General features: G+C 39.6%; 1 protein-coding gene across 2 annotated transcripts in view; it reads right to left on the bottom strand.

Moving 5' to 3' along the window:
- The window catches only part of LOC129368995 (kelch-like protein 29), a 250,869-nt gene extending 230,961 nt beyond the window's left edge, over positions 1-19,908 (bottom strand). Inside the window, exons 1-2 of one of the 2 annotated variants that reach the window (XM_055044230.1) lie at positions 19,612-19,908; positions 6,769-6,842 (exon numbers count right to left, since the gene is read on the bottom strand). The gene's annotated coding sequence lies outside the window, so the exon portion shown is untranslated. The remainder of the gene's footprint in view (positions 1-6,768; positions 6,843-19,611) is intronic. The other variant, XM_055044229.1, reaches the window with a different exon arrangement.
- Positions 19,909-20,805: the final 897 nt, after the last annotated feature.

Raw genomic sequence — 20,805 nt, 5'->3', positions numbered from 1 at the left:
CCTGAGCGTTACTGGAAATGTGTGAATTGTGCTAAAAAAGGCAAAGTCTATGCCAGAAAATCCTTTTAAAGTATATCCTATTGCAAAAAAAAAGAGCTATCAAATATTGAGCCAAAATTATATCTGTAGTTTGTTAACAACAAACAATGATCCCAATGATTTAAATCTAAATCTCACACTCGCACTTTGTCATTAAACCACTAGGCATCTTGTCCAGGAACAGAAACCTTTGGGAGAGAAATGACTCCAGCAGTGACTCCCAGGGATTTGCAGATGAATAAACAGCTGGTGTTACTAAACGTATTTCAGATTTTTCTCTGCGGTTTGTAATTATTGGGTTCCACTCCTCCACTGAAAAGCCAAATAAAAATATGAAACAAAAAGAAAAAGAATATAGTGAAACATAGAGACCTTGAATTAGATGAAGACAACCCGGTGGAGCATATTTGCAGGTGAGCTTTTATAAAACGTCATTCTTTAGCTCACAGTTCTATGGATAAATTGCAGCTGGCAGTGTCAATTTAAAAACAAGTCAGAGGTTTTTTTTATTCTGCATGGATTCATATCTGCTCTGTGTTATCGCATTGTTTGTTAAACACTTTGACAGAATTCATGATTTAATTTCAGTTTGGATCAAAGCTGTAAAAGACCAGTGCAATCCATAATGCAAGGTGGCAATTTTAATAATTTTCTAAGCTCATAACTCTGCTGTAATGTACACTGTGAGCTGTTGATTGTTCATTTGACTTTTTTCTGGTCAAATCGCCACGCAAACCGAGTCTGCTTATTGAAGAATCAATATGGTGAGATAAAACAGGAAGCTGGGGACGTTTAGCTGCAAAAACGACACAATCTTTTTCCTTAAAGAGAGGCATGATACGACAGCTAGAGCTTTAAATGTGGGAGTGTTGTCGTTATACAACACATCAACCATAGCTTAAGGGGGGAAAAAAAAAAGTTACATACTTTAGCTCTTCTCTTATGATGTGGTCAAGCTGTTCAGCTCCTGAAGGCGCTTTGAGAAAAGCCTCTGCTCAAACTGCCAGCGTGCCCCATTCACAGATATTAGCCTCAATGGCCCGTATAAGATGCCATGCTCGGACCCCTGCTGTGTGCGCGTGTGTGAGTGCGCACGCCGGCCTCTACAGATTCTATGCTCTTCTCTCCATGGGCCGACCCCCCCTCCTGGTGCTCCATGTCTTAATCACTGCGGGCCAACAATGCCGCTCCGTTTATGTGACAGTGAATTAGCCAGGTGGATAGAGGAACGCCAGCCGCCGACCGTGTTTATGATCGTGTTTACGTTACGCCTGTGTTCTGGTGGCAGCGTGTGAATGGGTCCAACCGCACCACGTGAGAAGAAAACAAATGAAGCAGTCTTTAGCGTTTTAGCGACTGCAGCGTGCACAGAAAGGTCAGAGGTTGGCTTATGAGTGGCAGTGGGTGAGGCTTGTTAGACTCCTGACCTTGCACCCTTCGCTTTTTCTGCTTCTCGCTCCTGCACACCTGATTGAGCTCAGCAGCGAAAGCATTATCAGGCACGGACCTATTGGTGGCCAGGTCAGAGGTCATGTCATTAGTGGTGTTACATTTTTCTGCTCAGAACAGTCCTTCATCCCCCACCAGGCTCCTTCTGCTCTGCAGCTAAATACGCTGCTTCTTGGCATCAAAGAAAAAGCCTGACTGCTTTTGTTTCCCTCTCTGTCAGCAGGTGAAGGATCCTTCTTGCTTTAATAATGGTGGCAGGTGGGGGTCTACTCAAGTGGGCTCAAAGGCTCAGAGTTTTCAAAAACAGCATTTAACTTGACATACTGTAAAGCTGTGTCTGCTGGATTTAACAGAGTTTAAAAAAATGTGGCCGTGGGAGGTGGATTTTGACAGCCCACAAAGCACAGCTAAATAAAATTCTTAATTTTATGCTTTTATCCTCTCACAGCTGGACCATCCATTAGGTATAGAGGCACATGCATGGATAAGCACCAAATGTAATCATGTCTCGCAGAGGACTGGCAGAGTAAAAATGCAAAAATACATTTACGACATTTCACTAAACATCTGTGACACTGGGAGTTCGGATTCCTGGTGATAAGTGCAGCCGGTGGTGGGATGTCAAACGTCAGCTCTTTAACTCGATAAGAATAAATGTTGAAAATATTTAGTAATAGAAGTTGAGTTCATACTGTTTTTTTGATTTGACTTAATTAGAGCATACATCATGAAAATGGTTTCTCTACATGATTAGCAGTCAGGGCTACAACGGAGCGGGTCACGATGCAAAAAGTTCACACTGGATGTCAACGCCAAGAAAAATAAGATATTTTCAACACCACGGCGATAGGATTCCTTCTGTGCCTTCTTTTGCTCAAGTTAAGAGCAAAAAAATCTAATTTATTACAATATGTTTTGACTTCCTTGATTTGAGCAAAACCAGGCTAATTTAAAACATTTATAATGTCCTGTGCAAATTGGAAGAACATCTCCATGATGATAACATATCAACAGTCAGTGAACACTTTTCACAACACGGTAAATTTACTTCGATATGGGTAACTTTGTGTGTAATGCTGCACATTAACCCTAATCACAGACTTTTCATCATTCCCTTAAACACACATTGCATCTTAACCCCAATCATTTAGGTGACTAAAAGAACATGCTTACCTCTCTAAGTGATAAAACAAAAACTTCATTTCAGAGCTCCTATAGACTGATAGTAAAATCACACAACTTCATCTTCAGCCTGAACAAGGTGACCAGGGGGATTAATTGGTGTCAACTAGTAAGTAGGAGTCGCCACACAGGCTCATAATTTACTGCTCTCCTCAACAGGAGGGACGTAACTCTCCTCATTAGCTGCAGCACAATTCCCTGTAGCATTTTATTTACCTCCACCCACCCATCGTCTTCCTCAGGAAAGCAGCCAGCTGAGGGCACCTTTGTCTGAGCGGCTCTTCATGCAACCAGGGGACCTGTTTTCCTCCTTGCAGAAGCTTGTCATCTATCATTACTCGAGGTGGCCTTGAAAGTGATTCTGGCAGACAGCTCCGGTCTAATGTCTGGGGGCTCCCACGTAAGCAGCTCACTGCGGGGCAAACTGGCCAAATGATGACCATTATATCACAAGAAACATGGTTAAAAATGGAACAAAGACAAGTGTCATATTTCAGACGACACAGGTGTCAGAGTTATTCTCGATGGCTTTGATTTGCCAGTTTTTGAGAAAGTTAGGTTTTTTTGTTTTTTTTTTTGTTTGATGCACCAGGGAGGATTTAAAGCACAATCAGCCCAAGAATATCAGGAGTGGATTTTAGTTTGGTTTGCTCACCCTTTCTACTTAGCATGCAAATAGCATAGTAAGTTCAGACAGGTTAACACAGCGGGGCTTCCTTTAAAAAATTCCAGTGTGTGCACTACAAAAAAAAGCAAAATGGTACCAATGTTTTTGGCATTAGAACAGCTGCAGCAGCTTAGAATAAAAATGTAAAACAATCTGCAGGTTGTTAGGCTGGTAGCACCCCACTGGGGTCAATAAAATATGGAGGATAATTTTACATTTATTCAGTGGATAAGTAATGGACAAGGCATTCTAACGGACGTTCAATTCAGTCTAGTTATGACATCAACGATGGCATCAGTCTACAAAATATATACAATAACACCAAAAAAAGAAAAAGAAGTTAAGCCAAATGTCAAGTGGCCGGTCAAACAGAACTTGGCCGACTGTTGAATATTAAGATGATATATAATAGCGTTATTATTGCAATTCCTGAGGCTTATTTTGTTTCCCAATCAAAATGTCACTATCACTCTTTGAAAGCTTTAAACTCTCAGCCAGTAAAAATCCTCCTCAGGACACGAAGTTAATATACACAAGATGAATGATCTGCACGCAGAATTTGAATGCATGGTATTGAAATATAATATTCCACTAAATAAGCCGAGCACTTATCAGGGAATACCTTACCCGACACACTGATATTGTGATGACAAACTGTGATTTGATATATTTTGCAATGGTTTAACTGTATTAGCAGGCCTTAGCGTCCCCAGCACATCAAACCTAAGTAAAGTGAAGCTGAAAGTAAAGCACAAAAATGTCATGAAAAAAAAAGGTATCGCACTGAAACAGATTATCCTCCAGGAGAAAAAGGGAGCGTAAGAGTGTGAAGATGTCATGTGTTTTAAATGAGAGAACTTTTGAAAATAGATGCTGAGAATGGGGAAAATAGAAATAACACGCAGCCCACACAATGACATCAGAAAGATCCTCTGCAGTCTAAAAAGATCTTCTACAAGAACACCAGTGCCTGAAGGACTGGTGTGACAGGAGGATGTGGTATTAGGATTTTTGCATCTTAAGATATAATAATCTTAGTAATAGTATCTACTTCTACTAGTTGGACATACACAAAGAAACTGAACGCTGAAAGATATTAGCAAACATGACCCTGAAATATTATTTTTTATTATTATGATGATGGTATCATTTGTAATAAACTCACATTTTTCTTCCCTTTATTTTCTATTGTCATTTTTATGCCCCCCTTCTTCCCTCTACCCTGAGCTTTTGGCTCTTGATAAGTGAGATCTGTATCAAGTTTGGGCAAAAAGGAAGAGGAACGCAGCCAGCAAAGTATATTTATGAGCAAGCAGAGTTTTAACACGTAAAAACACCTGAAACCTTACAGCCGACCAAATATTGCATACAAGCGCATATTGGTGAACGCATTATCACACAGGCTAATATTGCAATGACAACTGCGACTTCATGTACTGCTCCTAACGGTGCACAAAAGATTAGGTGGATGGAGGCGAATGACAAAAACTAAGGTACTTTCAGTACAGGTGAACTGTTTAAAAATGAGCTGGAGTACAAAAACTTGTAACTATTTAAAATGGAAATTCTTGTCTGAAATAATAAACTTTTGAGGATGCCACAGAACTTACATGATATCCATAATCTGCAAGTGATCATCATGATCAGCTGTAAGGTTATGACATGTTATAGGGGGCCAAGACTGCTTGGTTTTGTCACTATGTCAAATTAATTCCACAATTCAAAGACAGCAGGACCACGGTTTGTGGGTGCCAACATAGCAGAAACAAGAGCAAATGATCCTCTGTTGAAATTCTAATTTAAAAATTAGAATGTCTCCACAATCTGATGCAAAAAACATGTTAAGATTGACACAGAACACAAAGCTCAAAGGAAACTCTCAACATACCTCTTTTCACTTATGTCCTTTCACTCCTTTACCAAGTTGACCTTCTGGTGTTTTCAATTTACTGACTTTTTCAATGAACAAAAATTGGTAATAAGAGAATTTACCTGAACTACACCTTAGATGAGGCTGAACAGAGCCCAGCTGCTCCATTTCAGCATGTGGAGCAGTTTGGATTTGAAATGTTGGCACCTTTTGGAAGAAATTGTGCTTAGAGTTACTACTAACCAATCTTATTGTAGTAATCACTCCTACAACGGGATAAAAATCAGCTTAAACATTGCTTACTAATTCTGACTTTGTTACAAACTTGTAAAGTCGTATTTTACTTTGAATGTTCTCTCTGCATACTAATGGAAGGTTACATAATTTTTTTTTTTTTTTGAAAGCTGTAGCTTGTACTTAAGAATTTTCAAAAACCGATTTCTGAAGTCGAGAAGTTCACAGACCCCAGGGATCGGATATATGCCGCAAAGATTGGCGCGCCTCTTGCATCGACGTTTGCCTGCATCACAAGCGAAAGCCTGCAGTGTTACTGCTGAATATTTCATCGTTCAAACAGCAAAGTTATGCTAAGGTTCTGACCGCACATGAGCTTTTTTAAAATGTTTAGAGAACTTCCATTAATTTGTAGCAACCTCACAAAAACATGAAACAAAACACCCTGAGACCAAACCCGACGCAGCTGGCACCAACCACGGGACGCAAGCTAAATACCGCAGAATGATTTTTGCAACTCAAGCCCCCCTCTAGTGAAGACTGCACCCCAGAAAAAAAAAAAAAAGCACACAAAATGAGTCCTGCTCATCAGAGATGCACTGACCCAGGACGAGCAGATACACACGACTCATAATCACTGGTAGAAACACAAAGATGCCTGTGGCGTGCACGCCTGGTCACCTCGCTCGGGGATCAAAGGCTGTATGTCGTTCTAATCAGTCCTCACAGTGGGCAACCCCATTAATTCAGTTCTGTTTCATCAGTGGTGAGCAGACCACCAGAGAGGTTTGTGCATTCCTGGGGTCCCGCCGTCGAGGAGTAATCCTATCTCCTAATGACCAGATTCTAACCCTGTAATTGTTCTGAGACCAACGTGGGTTTGTTTGCACACATAATTGCAAGATTATTTTGGGAAATGGGGGAAAAAAAAAAATAGAGGGGACACACAGCTAATTTTCTGGGCATGACAGGAAAGTCAAACAATATTAATGATGCTGTACATCATCAACTCCAGACAATCAACCCCCCACTAAACCAGGCCAACATCACATGTTCAGGAACATGAATCCATGCAAAGCACTAAAATGAAGTGCAAGAGAAAAATGTAACTTTTTTTTTAAACCAATGCCATTTTAAATAATAACCTTAGTTAAAATTCCCCAATAAAAATTAAGCATGGAAAAAAAAGGCAGAAAAATTATGATGCAGAACATGTCTGGTTTTGATATCAATGTGTCGGGCTTTTTTCTTTTACTCCCTGAAGCTCGTCTGTACCAATATTAGGATGTTTGTTAGTACATCAGATAATGAGCTTTCTGTATCTTACCGTACCTTTGGTCTCCGGTGGATGGGGATGCTCATCACAGACAAATTAGACCTTTGGAGTATTGTCCTCTACACCTGCAGAAACAACAGGAGTTGGTGACAAAGTTGAGCCTTAAATCCCAAAAATGTAAATCTCTGAGCTGTAACATTTTTTTTTTGTTTACACCATCTGTTAATAATGGACCCAAAACAAAAAAAAAAACTAAACAGGCATCTCTTTACTCAACAAAAAAACAATCAAGTGTGGAACAATCTGTATCAAGAGATTTATTAGCGCAATCTTTGGTGTGGAGAACAGATGAATGACTACACAGAGGCACATCATGCAGAACCTATCAATAACTCTCCAACTGTCGGGAGAGAATCAGAGGTCAGAGACAGATAATTTAGCAGTGGAATAAGGCCAAGCTGACAGCATATGGCTGAAACGCTCTGGAGGCAAATGAACGGCGAGATGAAACTGTAGGGGGGAAAAGAAAAATGGCATCAAACATATACCGCAGTAGCTGAAGAACGTGGTCTTTTTAAGATGATGACTCAAGGGACGGTTTGCGTGAGGAGAGACATTTCAAAGGGTCCTATTGTAGAAGAAAAACAATGCTGGTGCTAGTAGAAACCAGCAATCATGTGATTCCCAGTGGCAGCCTTTGGAAGTCACCACATCTCATTCTTTGTTAGAGGCTGTGCTCCTTTTTGAAGTCCAATTTCAAAAAGGGGAGAAACAAGAGTTTTAATAGCAGTTAAGAATAAAAATGTTTGATTAGAGGAAATGAAAGCAATAACTATTGCTTGCAAAAGTGTTCATATGTATAGATTTTTATTATTATTATTCACATTTTGTCCCATTACATTTTAAAATGTTTGACCAGGAGTTTATCTGAAATATGGTGGTGGCAGCATCATACTACGGGAAGGCTTTTCTAAACCAGGAACCGTTATAGGGTGCAAGATTGTAGATGTCAGGTTTGAGACACCTAAGGGTGTCTCAAACCTACACACATGTCTCAAAAATTTGGAAAGCCATATTTGCTTTTACGTTGTCTTCGCTGTTTTCGATACTGCAACATTAGACAAAGCAAAAATGCTCAAGTGGTCGGAAAAAAAAATGTACCAGGTAACTTCAGGGGGGCAGCAAAGAAGAAATCCGTACTGAAATATGATGGTAGTTAAATAAATAAAAAGCCAAAGCAGTCACTAAGGCTGCACGACTGCCATCATGGAGGTTTTGCAGTCCTGGATTGTGGGTATAAAGAAAAATCCTATTTTAGGCTCAAAAGGATTTCCACCATTTTAATAATCTAAATGCATCACGCATGGATGTAATCCTTATGTGTGTTCAAGCACGCCTTTGCAACTGCTTATAAAAGCAGCACAAGGGAGAAGGCACGTTAAATTAGTGTTAGCTTCTGAAAATGAATAAAATTATACACATTGTTGGAATTGATCTCATGTTCTAGTGTAATCAGATGCGGGCTGAGAGTGGCTTTTATTTACAATTTTTTAGTTCCTTTCAATAAATGCAGGAAAACCTGGAGCCTCTGACAGGCTGCTATTATGCTGGGCAGCTCATAATCACAGCATTTCTGTTTGTGCGTGGTTTATGATGTGCAGACACATTTCTCTCGTTCGCTTTCTCCTTGACGTCCACTGCCTAAAAGTAGCTTTTTAAAAAGAAGAAGGAAAAAAAGAAAAGGTTGACACATTGGCTGCTTCCAAGTAACGCACTGACGATACGGACCTTTTTTTAAGGACTAGTGGCAGCATAGAGACGACCGCATGAGGCAGCACAGGCAGGGAAACCTTTTCAAAAAGTGAAATGTCATCGAACGCTCATTCATCATCTTCTGCTGAATCTGCTTTCAAGTCATCACCACAGACAATCTGTAGAACATGATTTTGACTAGTTTTTTTTCTTTTTAAGATGAGAAACGGTGAATGAAGATGTGCTGCTTTATTTTTGTGTGTGACTGCCATTGTAATAATTGTGCAACTACAGAAAGCAATCTTGACAAATCCTCCTCGGTAGGATGACAAAAGACAGCAGTCCCCTCTATTTTTTAGTTTCCACTTTCTACTGCAGAGTGTAAGTGCTAAAGAGTTTTGACATATGGCTGTTTATGTAATCAAACTAATTTAAAGCATTCAAAATTAGAACAGTTGCATAAATTAGAAGCGACTTTCAGAGTTTTCCTTAAATGTTTCACTGAATGGGTTGATATTCAGCCAAGCGATAAAAATAAGCAGGACTTGAAATTCAGAATATATAGAAAATTTCCAAGTATTTTTCTTCCAAAAATGACCATAAATGACCCATATTACTGTCCCGCCACACACTGAGCAGGATGGTTAGGAACTAATATCCATTCATCTGCAGCTCATTGATGAGAAGGCGACATTATGGAGACTTTGTGAGCCCTGAATGTTTCACAAAGTCTCCATAACAACCATAACACACTATAAATGCAAAGCAATCCATTCAGTTCAGACCAGCCCTTTTCATGAGACATTTCTCAAACTCTCCAGGGACTTTATAACTGGAAATGTGTGTTTTGAGTCAGATGAAACCAAGATTGATCTCTGAAACATATAGGCAAACACAAATTTGTGTTTCTCGGCTCCCTCAGTTCCCATTTAGATGCTGTGGAAAACTTGCTGGATGAGCTCAAGATAATTTCTAGAGCTTCTGCAGAGAGGAATGGTCAAATATCTCTTCATTCTCAGTGTCATAACTGAGGACTAAGTGCTCAATTGACCCAAAACAGCGATCATCTGATCTATTAACAGAAGCGGTACCAATCATTGCGACATCTGTGATTCTGTTAAAGGGCTAATTTTACCTATTGTATGCACATAAATTGGGGTTAGGTTTATTTAAATAGTATGAATATTTATTATTTAGGCTGGTTACTGTTTTTTTCTTCCTTAAATCAGAGGTGCTGATAAATGTGGCCTGTGCTGCAATGCTTTAAGAAAGACTAGTTCGTAAAAAATAAACCCTACAGGGAAAATGTTTACCCTGTCAGAAAATTAGAGAGACATTTTCCATTAACTCTACACAAAGCAGGATCATTAACCAACTCACTGACTTCTCCCTATAGGTTTTTTTTCCTCTGCTTCTAATTATTTGTTTACTTATTTGTAATAAAGCACAGGGACTCTATCAGAGTCACCAAGGACAGCCTTGCTATACCTCATAATATGTAATTAAGGAAAACTTTTTTTAAAAAAAAGAAAGAAAAGAAAGCCTGTAAAGATTTGCATAAAAGGTACAAAAGAAAATATTGTGACTTACGGTTTTAGTTCACGCTAGAATCTGCTTTAATCTCAAATTTTAATTTTAATCAATTTAGAATCTGCTAGAATCTGTATGTAAATGATGCACACACACACACACACGCACGCACGCACGCACACACACACACACACACAAAAAGTTCCGTCTTGCCAATTATTGTAAACTTGTCAGAATCAGGCCCGGCTACAAATCATCTATGCAATTATCAATTGATTGAAGCAGCTATCTAAGTGTGGAAAAACACTTAGAGGCATAATACATCAATTTTAATGGCATTTCTTAATCAGAACGTTCAGCAATCAGCAGAGACCAATTAGGCCTGAGAGATAGAGAGCCGCCATTAATAATCAAAGTTGGCTGCCATCACACTGGCTCCATTCTCCAAAGGTTGCTGAAGTTATTTACGAGTGGACTATTTATTTCACTTGAGAGCGAGCTGTTGTCCGATTCTATAAGCGGCGAAAGGAATATTCATAAAAACAGACTATTCTGACCCATTTTCTTTAACAACAGTGAAATAATGCAGATGGAATGACTGCAGGTGGATTGTTCCTCACATAAAACGTGAAAATAAAAGAAGACTTCTTTTCAAGTGAAAATAATTCCATGTAAAATGAAGAGGGGGAACGGATAGGCTGGTCTCATAAATGAGAAAAGGATTCTCCTCCAAGTGACAAAACAGTTCTCCATCCCACAGGCACAGAGAAATGACAAAGGATATCTTCACAATGCCACCTTCAGCTGCCACCTTATTAACATTATGGGCAGTTTTATTGTGGAGGAGGCCTGCATGTCTTTGAATACAAAAATAAGCCAACCTGCCGTGCATAAAATGCACGAGCTGGACACAGACCAGGCAGAGACATTGCCCTTTATGTCTTTCCGGGCAGGAGTTTACTTCTCTCTGATTTCCATTGTTCCATTCCTTGGCAGCGAATATGAGTTGCAATTGCCTGACTTTCAAGTCTGCTCCTGTGAGCTATAAAAGTGTGAAGAAAGGTTAAACTCCTAAACCTAGAACTCCAAATACTTTTCCTTTAAAGAGGTATGTTTCACTGCATCAAATAACAGCTTGTTTGGTGATGGATAAATTGAGATCTTGCGATTTCTTCATTCGGGGTTCTTTTTCCAATCAAACTTTCTGTGCGTTATGGGGGGTTGGGGGGAAGGATTATGATGAAGTAGGTTTTCACTCCATCTGCAGCTGTGTACCATTGCAACAGGCAATCAGTCTGCAAATAAACAAGCTGCCCTCTTTAATATTTCTTACCATATGTTGTGCAGTAATTTGTAAAGTCAATTAATTGATCCTGGTCATTGTGGTGCAGGTATTTATACAGAGAATCCACTGCCAGAATGAATTAATCAACGTTGCAGTGCATGCTTCGTGGCTTTACAAAATTGGGATGAAGCCAGTGGTTTATAAGCCGATGTGTTCCTTGGAAGAGAACATCGGAGGCAAAGGCAAACAGATCATAAATAGGCCGCCGTTACGAATGCACATTCCACCTTTAGCAAACACATGATTTATGTATCCTCTTAACTGAAAAGCCACCTTTTAAACTCGCCACTGTTGGAATATGCAAATCAGACATGGCCGTAAGCCACTGTTGTACACTTTCAATAATTGTGATCCATTTATGCATTCGTTGCTTACCGGAGAGAAATGATCAGCTGTAAAACTGAGAGGAAAAAGATGGAGATTTATATCACGGGGTGAAGGCAAACAAAATCTAACGACTAATACTAATTTTGCATACAGGTCAATTACTAAGAAAGATTGCTCATTAAGCCATTTTTTAGTGCAATATTTTAAATTAAAACAGGTTCAAGTGTTGTTGCCTCCAGTGAAGATACTTTTCCTCTTGAGGTAATTTAAAGCCTGGTTTACACCTGTTCCAGGTCCGAACCCCTCAAACCCTGCTCCAGCCCTATTGCTTCATAAAAAATATATAATTATTCTATTTTAAATTATGATTTAATACACCCGATTCCTTCAATACTCTCCAATAAAACCTGATGCATTTCCATTTTTACTGCTCGTTTTAACGAGGAATGGAGGTTACATTACTGAAGGATGTTTATTGCAAAACACACCTAAGATAATGAAGTGCACACTATAAAAATGATTAAAGGTTCATAAAGGGCTCCTGGGGAAGCCGTGGCTGTCAAGCAACCACAAAGCACTGATTTTTTTTTTTTTTCTCCACTGCTGGAGAATAATGGGGCACTCACAAAACAACCAAACGCAGCAGCAGTTTTGTTGTGTTGAGGGGTTACAAGATGAAAAAAGATTTTCCATGTCCATATCCCTCTCTTCTAGAGCTAACAGGCTTAACCTGCCCCCTGTGGAGCCTCTCTCCACAACGTAGCCCCCCAGAGCGCCCGGCGCCCCAAGAACTAGACTTACAGGCCGGAGTCCACCCAGAGTCCTGCCCCCTGTTGCCCAATCATATTCAGGAAATTCACACACTTTCTGGGCATTCATCACACTCGTTTTAGAGTTTTGCTTATTAAATCACAATATGCTTAAAGGGAATATTTAAGTCTGTATTTGTGTATCCTAGTATGCTATATTATTATTATTATTGTCATTATTATTATTATTATTTGACTTCTGGTTAATTTCCAGAGAAGCACTGCTGATGGACAAGCTGGGAAAAGGCCTTAACTATCAAAACTTGATTAAGGTTTTTATTTTTGGAAAACATTTTATTAATTAAATAAATAAATAAATAAATAACCTAAAGTGAAAACCTAAAACACAAACTGCATGCTGTATAGATAATAGGTAGAGATTAGAGAAGGCCAATAAAACAATTACAGTAATTTTATCAAGCAACAGAAAATGGAAACTATTAATGACAAAAGTATGTTTTCAATTAAAAATGGACAGTATACATGGCCAATCAAGAAGAATATCGGGAGACTTACAGAATTGTGTCCTTGTACTTTTTTAAAAATAAATTTAAGAAAAAATGTTCTTGTATTGTAACAAATACCACCTTAGAAACTAAACTGTCATCTTAAAGTTGTACTGTGACAAATATTGGAACTGTATAGAAAAATTCAGTGAGTGGTTTATTTTGTTGCATTTATTTTTTGGTCAATAAATCACTCAGCTTTAGAGAGATGCACAAAGACATATGGCTAGCGATCAGAGACGATTTTCACCTTTACTCTCCCTGACTGGTCAGTGACAGCTCAAAAGACATTACAAAAAAAATTTCATACCTACACACTAAAAAAAACACTTCTCTCCAGTGCAGAAGTTGATCTGAAAGAAGACACAAAGTTAAACATTTAACATCGTGTGGTGTGCAAAACCCAAGTGAAAGAAATTACCACTAGAATCTGCTTGCGTTCATTTTAAAAAACAAAAGAGGGAGCAATTTTTGCATGGCTTGTGTTTTATTACTACAGTCACAATATTGTGTGCCAAGATTAGCATTTTTTGATTATAGAAGAGACTTCATGCGAGTGTTGACTGCCACTGTAAAAAAATATGAGACGGTGGTTTTTGTTTTTCCCCCTTCATTTGGATAAATAATTAGTAAAACCATGTAAAATAGAAAGCTGGGTGAGTTTAAAGGCTGAAATGATATGCCACTGAGTAGCAAGATAACAAGGCTGTTCAGTGTGCTTAATCAAAAAGGACTTTATAGATAGACCTGTTCTGAAAATCTTAACCTTAAATGGCTGGACGTGGTTTATGCCATGGAAAAGAACTCACAGGAAACTATTTTCACTGATAGCATTTCAGAATTTCATTTAGGCTGCTACCTAAACAGTGAGTAACACTTCAGAAGGTAACAGGAAGGCTAAACATTACATCACAGCACAGTGTTATTCTTTTAAGCTATCAAATAAATAGCTTTTAAGCTATCATTTAAATAAATATGGCATCTATAAAGAATTGCAAGTTATATCAAAATATATCAGAATTAAAAAGGTGGCTTAAAAAGACAGAAACAAGAGTGGAAGGGCTCTACCAACCAAAGTCTCAGTGGATTCACAGCTTAGTGCATATTGAGACCATTCAGGTTGCTCAACAGGGAAACTGCAAGCTTTTTAGAAATGTGATACCAACATCACGAGTCCTTCAGTGACTGTGTTCAAGAGGGCAGCTGAAGAGCACGCTTTTCATAGTTCACTGATTTCTAAAGAGCTTTGGAAGCATGGCATTCGCTCATAGCCTCTTGCCCTCATGTCTTACTAAGTGTATTACGCTTTATAATGGCAGCTGATGCAAAATATTAACTGCGTTTTCAAGCAGAGATATCACTGCCACTGAAATCCAATAAAGCCATAAAGGTTGGAGGAAGAAGTAGAGGCGACTTATTCACATCTGCCAGCACAGAAGCTAAATTCACTCAAGAAATTCCTGATCCGTGTCCATCCCCCCCTTGTCCTTACAGAGGGTTTCCATACCTGTCAGCATAGAGTGATTTCTCCAATTTTTCATTAGGTGGTGCTCTGTTTTGGAGCAGAGTGTAAGCAGCACCACCAAGCTGCAATATTGCTCCTTGCTGGGAAAAAAAAAATAAAAAAATCTGAGACACAAAAATATAAACTTCACACATAGTATATATACTTTTTTGGCAGAAACAGATGAAATCCTCATTATTCTTGTTGGAAAAGAAAAACTAAACCACTGCTTTTCATTTAAGAAAACTAATAAATTACCTTAACAAATATGAACACAGCTAATCAATGCAACACATAAAAAAAATCTTTTAAATTTTAATTTTTATAAAGCCTGTGTCTCCATATGCTCTGACACAAAAATCTTTTTTGAAACCTGCCACGGTTATGCATCCCATGCAAATTTTTAATGAATGAGTTGGGCGCCTTCAGATCAATTAACCAACTGCTGGCTGCAATGTTAAGATTGGATCCTGCTGTTACTACCAGCAGATTCAGATAATCGAAGTTTAGTTCTGGTGTCATTTAAACTGCATCTCTCCCCACTTAAGCACGAAAAAAAAAAAAAACGAAACACAGCATCTTGATGAGCAGCTTGCCCTCATCTACCACTCAGCACTCCGAGTGTGCAGAGTGGAATCTAAAGCGATACTGCTGGGATACAAAAGGATGGCCTCAATTACAAAAAATTAATAAATAAAAACAAACAAAGAATAAGAAAATAAAGAAATAAAGCCTACCCCTAGCAACTGGGTTCACCAACAGAAATGAAATATTGTGGTTTTAGAAAGATTAATGTACAACAGTGAGCTACATAACACTAGCCAGCTGCTGGCACTAGATTTGTATTTATTATACCAATGTTGGAGAGAGAGGGACTGAATTTTTAAAAGTGATTGGGGAATTTCTATTCTGTCAAAAAATAAATAAATATGAAAACCAAATCTGTTGTAATCATATCACTAACTATTAGACAAGAAGTCTAATAGATTAATCATAAAAAATATGTCTTGCATGCTTTTGGAATAACTGTGGTCCAAAATCTTTCTTTTGAAAAAAAATTAAAAGTCTCTTCGTCCGTACTTAAAATCCAAATAAATTTTAATAGTTCAGAGAATACCAAATTATTTAGACAAAGAAGGCTTGGAGGAGTTGAGGTGAAGCATTTAAGTCTAAGAACTTCCAAGGAAGGCGGTGGTAGCATAAGAGCATGTTTCATTGCCAATGGCCTATACAATGAGGATAGAGGAACATCTTCCATTTCACTTTATATCAGGAGGTAGATTGTTGAGTCTTAGACATGAGATGATGTTCCAATAAGATACAGATGCTAAACATCAAGACTAGTTTTAGAAGGATAAAGTATGGCTGCATTAAGATCTTTGGGAATTTCTGAGCTACTATACATCACATATATCATCCCTCGATGGATTATAAAAAATTCACAATGCAGTCAGTCCTCAGCACCAAATTTTATGTATTGTAAATCACTAACGTTATTTGTAGTATTATCATTCTACTCAGAGTAGATGCGTTTCTGCTTCCCATTTTGAATATTATTTTCCTTTTCTTAATCTGAGTTGACGCATTTTAGTTTTTCTCTTTTAATGTCCATTAGTGGGCAATTTGTGCCCGTTTTCTTGTGGCACTGTGCTTCTCCTGGCTCTGTTAGCTTCAAAACCTCATAAATGAAATTAATTGACTTTGCAAGCATTTCTGTGAACTGCAAGAACATTATGTGCTTCTTGTTTTATAGATCCTCAGTCACTGTCACGAGTGCCTTCAACAACAAAATAACTATTCAGTTTTGATTGTGTCAGATTTGCAAAGGAGTGGTGACTTTATTGTTAATGAAGACAGTGAGAATGCTGAAGCTGTGTGGTTAATATTTAGTGGAAAATAAGATAATTGAAATATCCAAACTTTTCTGCTATTGTCACGTCATCATGTGGCTGTCAGGAGCTCCATACACACGAGAATTTGTTCTCTGCAGATTTTTTTGACAAATAAAAAGAAAACATGCAAAAGTGTCATTTCGCATGAATCACGTGCTGCAAGTGAAGCACCAAGACAGCCTGCCAATACTTTGCTGCAATTTTTGGGATGTATGCTAATGTGCTTTGAAGAAAAATCTCTAAGAAGACAGGCTACATTCATTGTGGGACCGAAAAGCTTTCTAAAACCCTCCGTCTCCATATTAAAGTAAAGCATACAAGCATGTTTTTATCCTTCAATAAAAGTCTTTTTTTTTAAATTACAATTTCTCAATCTCAAAAAATAAATAAATAACTTCAACATTCATGCTTTTATTTTTGTAACAACCAAATTCAGAGTCAACAAGACAGGGGGGAAAAAATAAAAGAACCACCAGGTTTACTGATCGGATTCTGCCCGCATGCTTCAACGGAGCCGAGAAGCGGACTCAATGTGAAGGAGATGGATAAAAACCTGCAAGGGCGCCTCTTTACAAAGGTGGCTACATAAAAAAAAAGAAAAAGAAAAACCTTTTAACCTTGAAGAAAATGGAGTTCATCTCTTACCAAAGGCACAAAATCATGCACAACTGCTCTTCATTTTCATTTTGATTGAGGGCACGATACTCCAGATTGGCCTTCTAATATTCACGGCTCCAGCTGAATCAGTGGAATTGGTCGATACATTCTCACGCCAATATTTTGCTTTGGTTAGCAGTGGTAGATAAACAGAAGAATCACGCGTGCGACTTTCAAAGAACCGAGAGACAATGGGAACGGCTCTGTCCCTTTTGCTGCCGGAGCCGTGGACGGCAGCGCAGTCGCTCCTCTGCTCCTGATTGCTGCTGCTACGGTTTTCCTTCCCGATAATAATTTCCTGTTTCCTTTGAGGACTAACCTTCTGATTCCAATTTTCATCAATTTAAAATCTTTATACACGAGAGACAAAAAAACATATGCAGCATAAGTGGGATCCAACAGAAAGTGAAGGAAAGTGTATACATCTGAGAATGAACCTAACCTTTGACTTTTATTTGACTTAAAAGAACAATGATGCAAAGTGAATTATGTTGGTCGATGCATTTATAGGCCACAGATAGTGGGAGCTAATCTAATCTAATTTTTTTTTTTAAACGCTCTTTGTCTCATATGTGCATTTACTAAAGAAGGGTGTCCAATAATTACCGGATTAATTTCTAGCTGGAGACCCGTTTGCTTCTGATACAACAGCCATCACTAATGATCAAGCACAACCTCAGTGACAGCAAAAACAATACATCACCTTTCTTAACTTCAAATAGAGAGCTTCAAGAAACAAAGCACTCATGGTGGACCCCAAAGCCTGATCAGGCTCACAAGGGATGCACCGGAAGCCAAAGAGTGCTCGTCCAACAACCCACAGGACCCAAATGATCCACTGCCAACATCCCTCGCCGCACGCCGTAGGGCTCCCTGGCAGGTCCGAGTCGTTCTGGCAGCGGACGGGAAAGCGGACCAATGAGCACAGAAGTCTCCCCTTCCTAAATCATTCGTCATGGGCAACTTTAAACAAATAATAAGCAGCCTTGAGCGACAATATTGCAACTTGCTGACCACAACAACAAGATTCGGGTATTTTTATGTGTGCGTGTCCGGCCCTTACTAATAGGATAAATTACTAATAGGATAAATTCCTCGAGGTAATTTCTAAATTAATTCCTCAGGCCAAAGTGGTTCCCCAAGCCAAACCAAAGCACATTTGATAGAGAAGGATTATCCCTGATTGAGTTTATTTCAGAGAAGCTGGTGACAAACCGAAAACGCCATGATGGTTCCACAGAGGCAATTCTTGCCCAAACAATGACAGCTCTGCAGCTGAACGTACATCACAGAGGGTGTTAAGAGCACTTTTTTTTTTCCCCCTTTTTTTTCCATGCCAACAATGTGACACCTCTGTATTACCGCCTTGTGATTAACCACCTACAGCCCAGTGGTTCCTCTAAATATCTTTATTCATACTACACGCATGAGGTGAGAAGACCCCCGCTAAACGGCTCCAGCTCTGAGGCAAACGTATTGTCTTACCTCAGCGAGAGCAGAGCTCCCCCGTCTGCTCTGAGAGGACTAGGACTAAACCCTTAATCCCCCGCCTTGATTTGCGATAGCCTGCTAGGTTTTTAAATGTCATCAGTGGGGAAGTGTGTCCTCCTCCTGCCCCACATGCTCGGTTTATTAATACAACACTGGGGTGCATTTATTCAGGAAAAGAAACATGCCAGTCAGACTGCTCGCCATCTATTTATAAACAGTAAGCCACGCTCAAAGCTCCAGCAGCAGCAAAGTCTGACAAGTGAGATGTTGGATATGCAAGTTCACCATAAATCTTGCTAAATACAGACGGCGCTAATAATGTGTCATGAACCCGCTTCTTCAGGAGACTTTGGCTGTCTGGAAATGAAACAAACCGCGTGGAGTAGTCTGCAGCAGGACCACTGAGGAGATGGCTGCAAAGTTTTGCTTTAACGCCAGGGCAGGAAGATAAACAATGTCACTACAGTCTCATGTTTACAGTTGCACAGCAGTACCTTGCTTTAACACATGGGACTTACGGGGAGGAATGCTTTCCTCTCAGAAGGATGATGCACTCCAAGTTTCCAGATTTGCAGAAGACTAGGGATCTAAAAAATATTGTTGCTATAGTGTGTGGATTGGCGTTAAAAGTGTTTGGGAAAAGATTAGACTATAAAAACAGAAACAGTTCAACAAAGCAACATAACATACATCTATGATGATGTGCGCACCATTAAAAGCATCACTACATTAACTGTAACAGTTTTTGTCCCGAATTAAACTAGTAGTTTTTTGGCATTAGATCCTTGCCATTCTAGCTGTACAACAGCCCCTGACACCTGAAGTTTTCTTCTTTTTTTTTTTTTTTTTTTTTTTTTTTTTGCCAATTACAGGAGCGCTTGCGCAGAAAGCGGGCGCCCGCACACACCATTTGTCAGGCTATGGTCCTGAGCTAAGGGCTGGCAGTGAAACTGATGATCCTCCTCCTTCATTCATTCGTGGCAGGACAAGTGTCCGCGTCGGAACTCCTCGCCAGCACAAAGCATGTCAAAACCCGGCGCACACACACGGAGCCAGCGCGCTGACATGACGGAGCGCTTACCTCTGCCTCCGCTCGCCGCTCCTGTCCCTCCTCCTCCGGGCGTTTGTCCTTGTTTCGCGACGGCGATGGTTATGCGTGAGCGCTGTCTTTATCCCGCAAAGACCGCAGTTGCATTTTACAGCCAGTGGAGCAACACTGAGCAGTGGCGGTGCGCTGCTCTGCGAGTAGACCCCCCCTCGGTGCTCGGCCCAGGCTCGTCACTTAAGTGTGGCCAGAGGACGGGACTGGGTGGACGCGTCTCTGTGCGCTCGTTGCGCGGCAGCGGCGGATCTGCGCTGTGAGCGACTCGCTCGGACGGACTGGCAGGCTCACAGTGTGGCCACTTTACTCCCGATGCTGCTCCTCCCCTTTCACTCCGCTCCGCTGACACAAGCCCTCCAGCGCCACCACCCCGTGGCTCTGCGTAACTGCACGCACCTGACGACCTGCATCAGTACGCCGTCATCTCCAGAGGTTCACTAGGATCATTAGCAGCCGCCACAGGGTCTCCTTTAAATCCACATTTAGTTGAATCTATTCAACTCCTATGGCACACAAAAAACAATACCTTGATGACTATTCCAAGCTGTCTTCTGAAAGTTGTCCTAACTCGCCATTTTGGTTTTAATTCCCGATCCTGCAGGACACAATAGAAGGGATGTCAAATATAAAACAGCTGCACGACTCATTAAAAAGAAGCAGAAGTCTTAAATGTGATGCTCGTGAGGATTTAGTTCCAACGATGTTAAATGAGCTGTTTTGGTAATGAATCCTAAGATATTTGGATTAGAATTTCAAAAACAGAGACATTGGTTCATTAACTTTTATTCTTAATCGTGAACAATCAAAGCAAGTAGGATTGCATTCTGCATTGTGAATGAATAAATATAAACTTTGGTTAAAGTTCAGAGATGTTATAGACCTTATAGTTGAGAAAGTTTGTGTTGAAGCAAAGTTTGCAACTCAGTGAATATTACGAAAAAGGTTATAATGCCACTTTGTTAGGTTAGGATACATTTTAAAAGTTTCAAGTTGAGCAATATTAACTTCTTTCTTAAAACAGACATCAGGCCAAGATGCCTTCATTAAAAATACAATCAAGATTTTTACTAGTCATGGTTCTCTTGCCAAGGACTCGGCAGAGAGTGTCTGTTGTGATAGAGGGGGTCCTTTGCAACCATCGATCTTGTTTGTCCAGACTAATGACTGCAGCAC

Source organism: Poeciliopsis prolifica, unplaced genomic scaffold (assembly GCF_027474105.1).
Source record: "Poeciliopsis prolifica strain line A6 unplaced genomic scaffold, Auburn_PproV2 SCAFFOLD020, whole genome shotgun sequence".
Taxonomy (NCBI): domain Eukaryota; kingdom Metazoa; phylum Chordata; class Actinopteri; order Cyprinodontiformes; family Poeciliidae; genus Poeciliopsis; species Poeciliopsis prolifica.
This window is presented reverse-complemented; position numbering and strand designations above follow the sequence as displayed.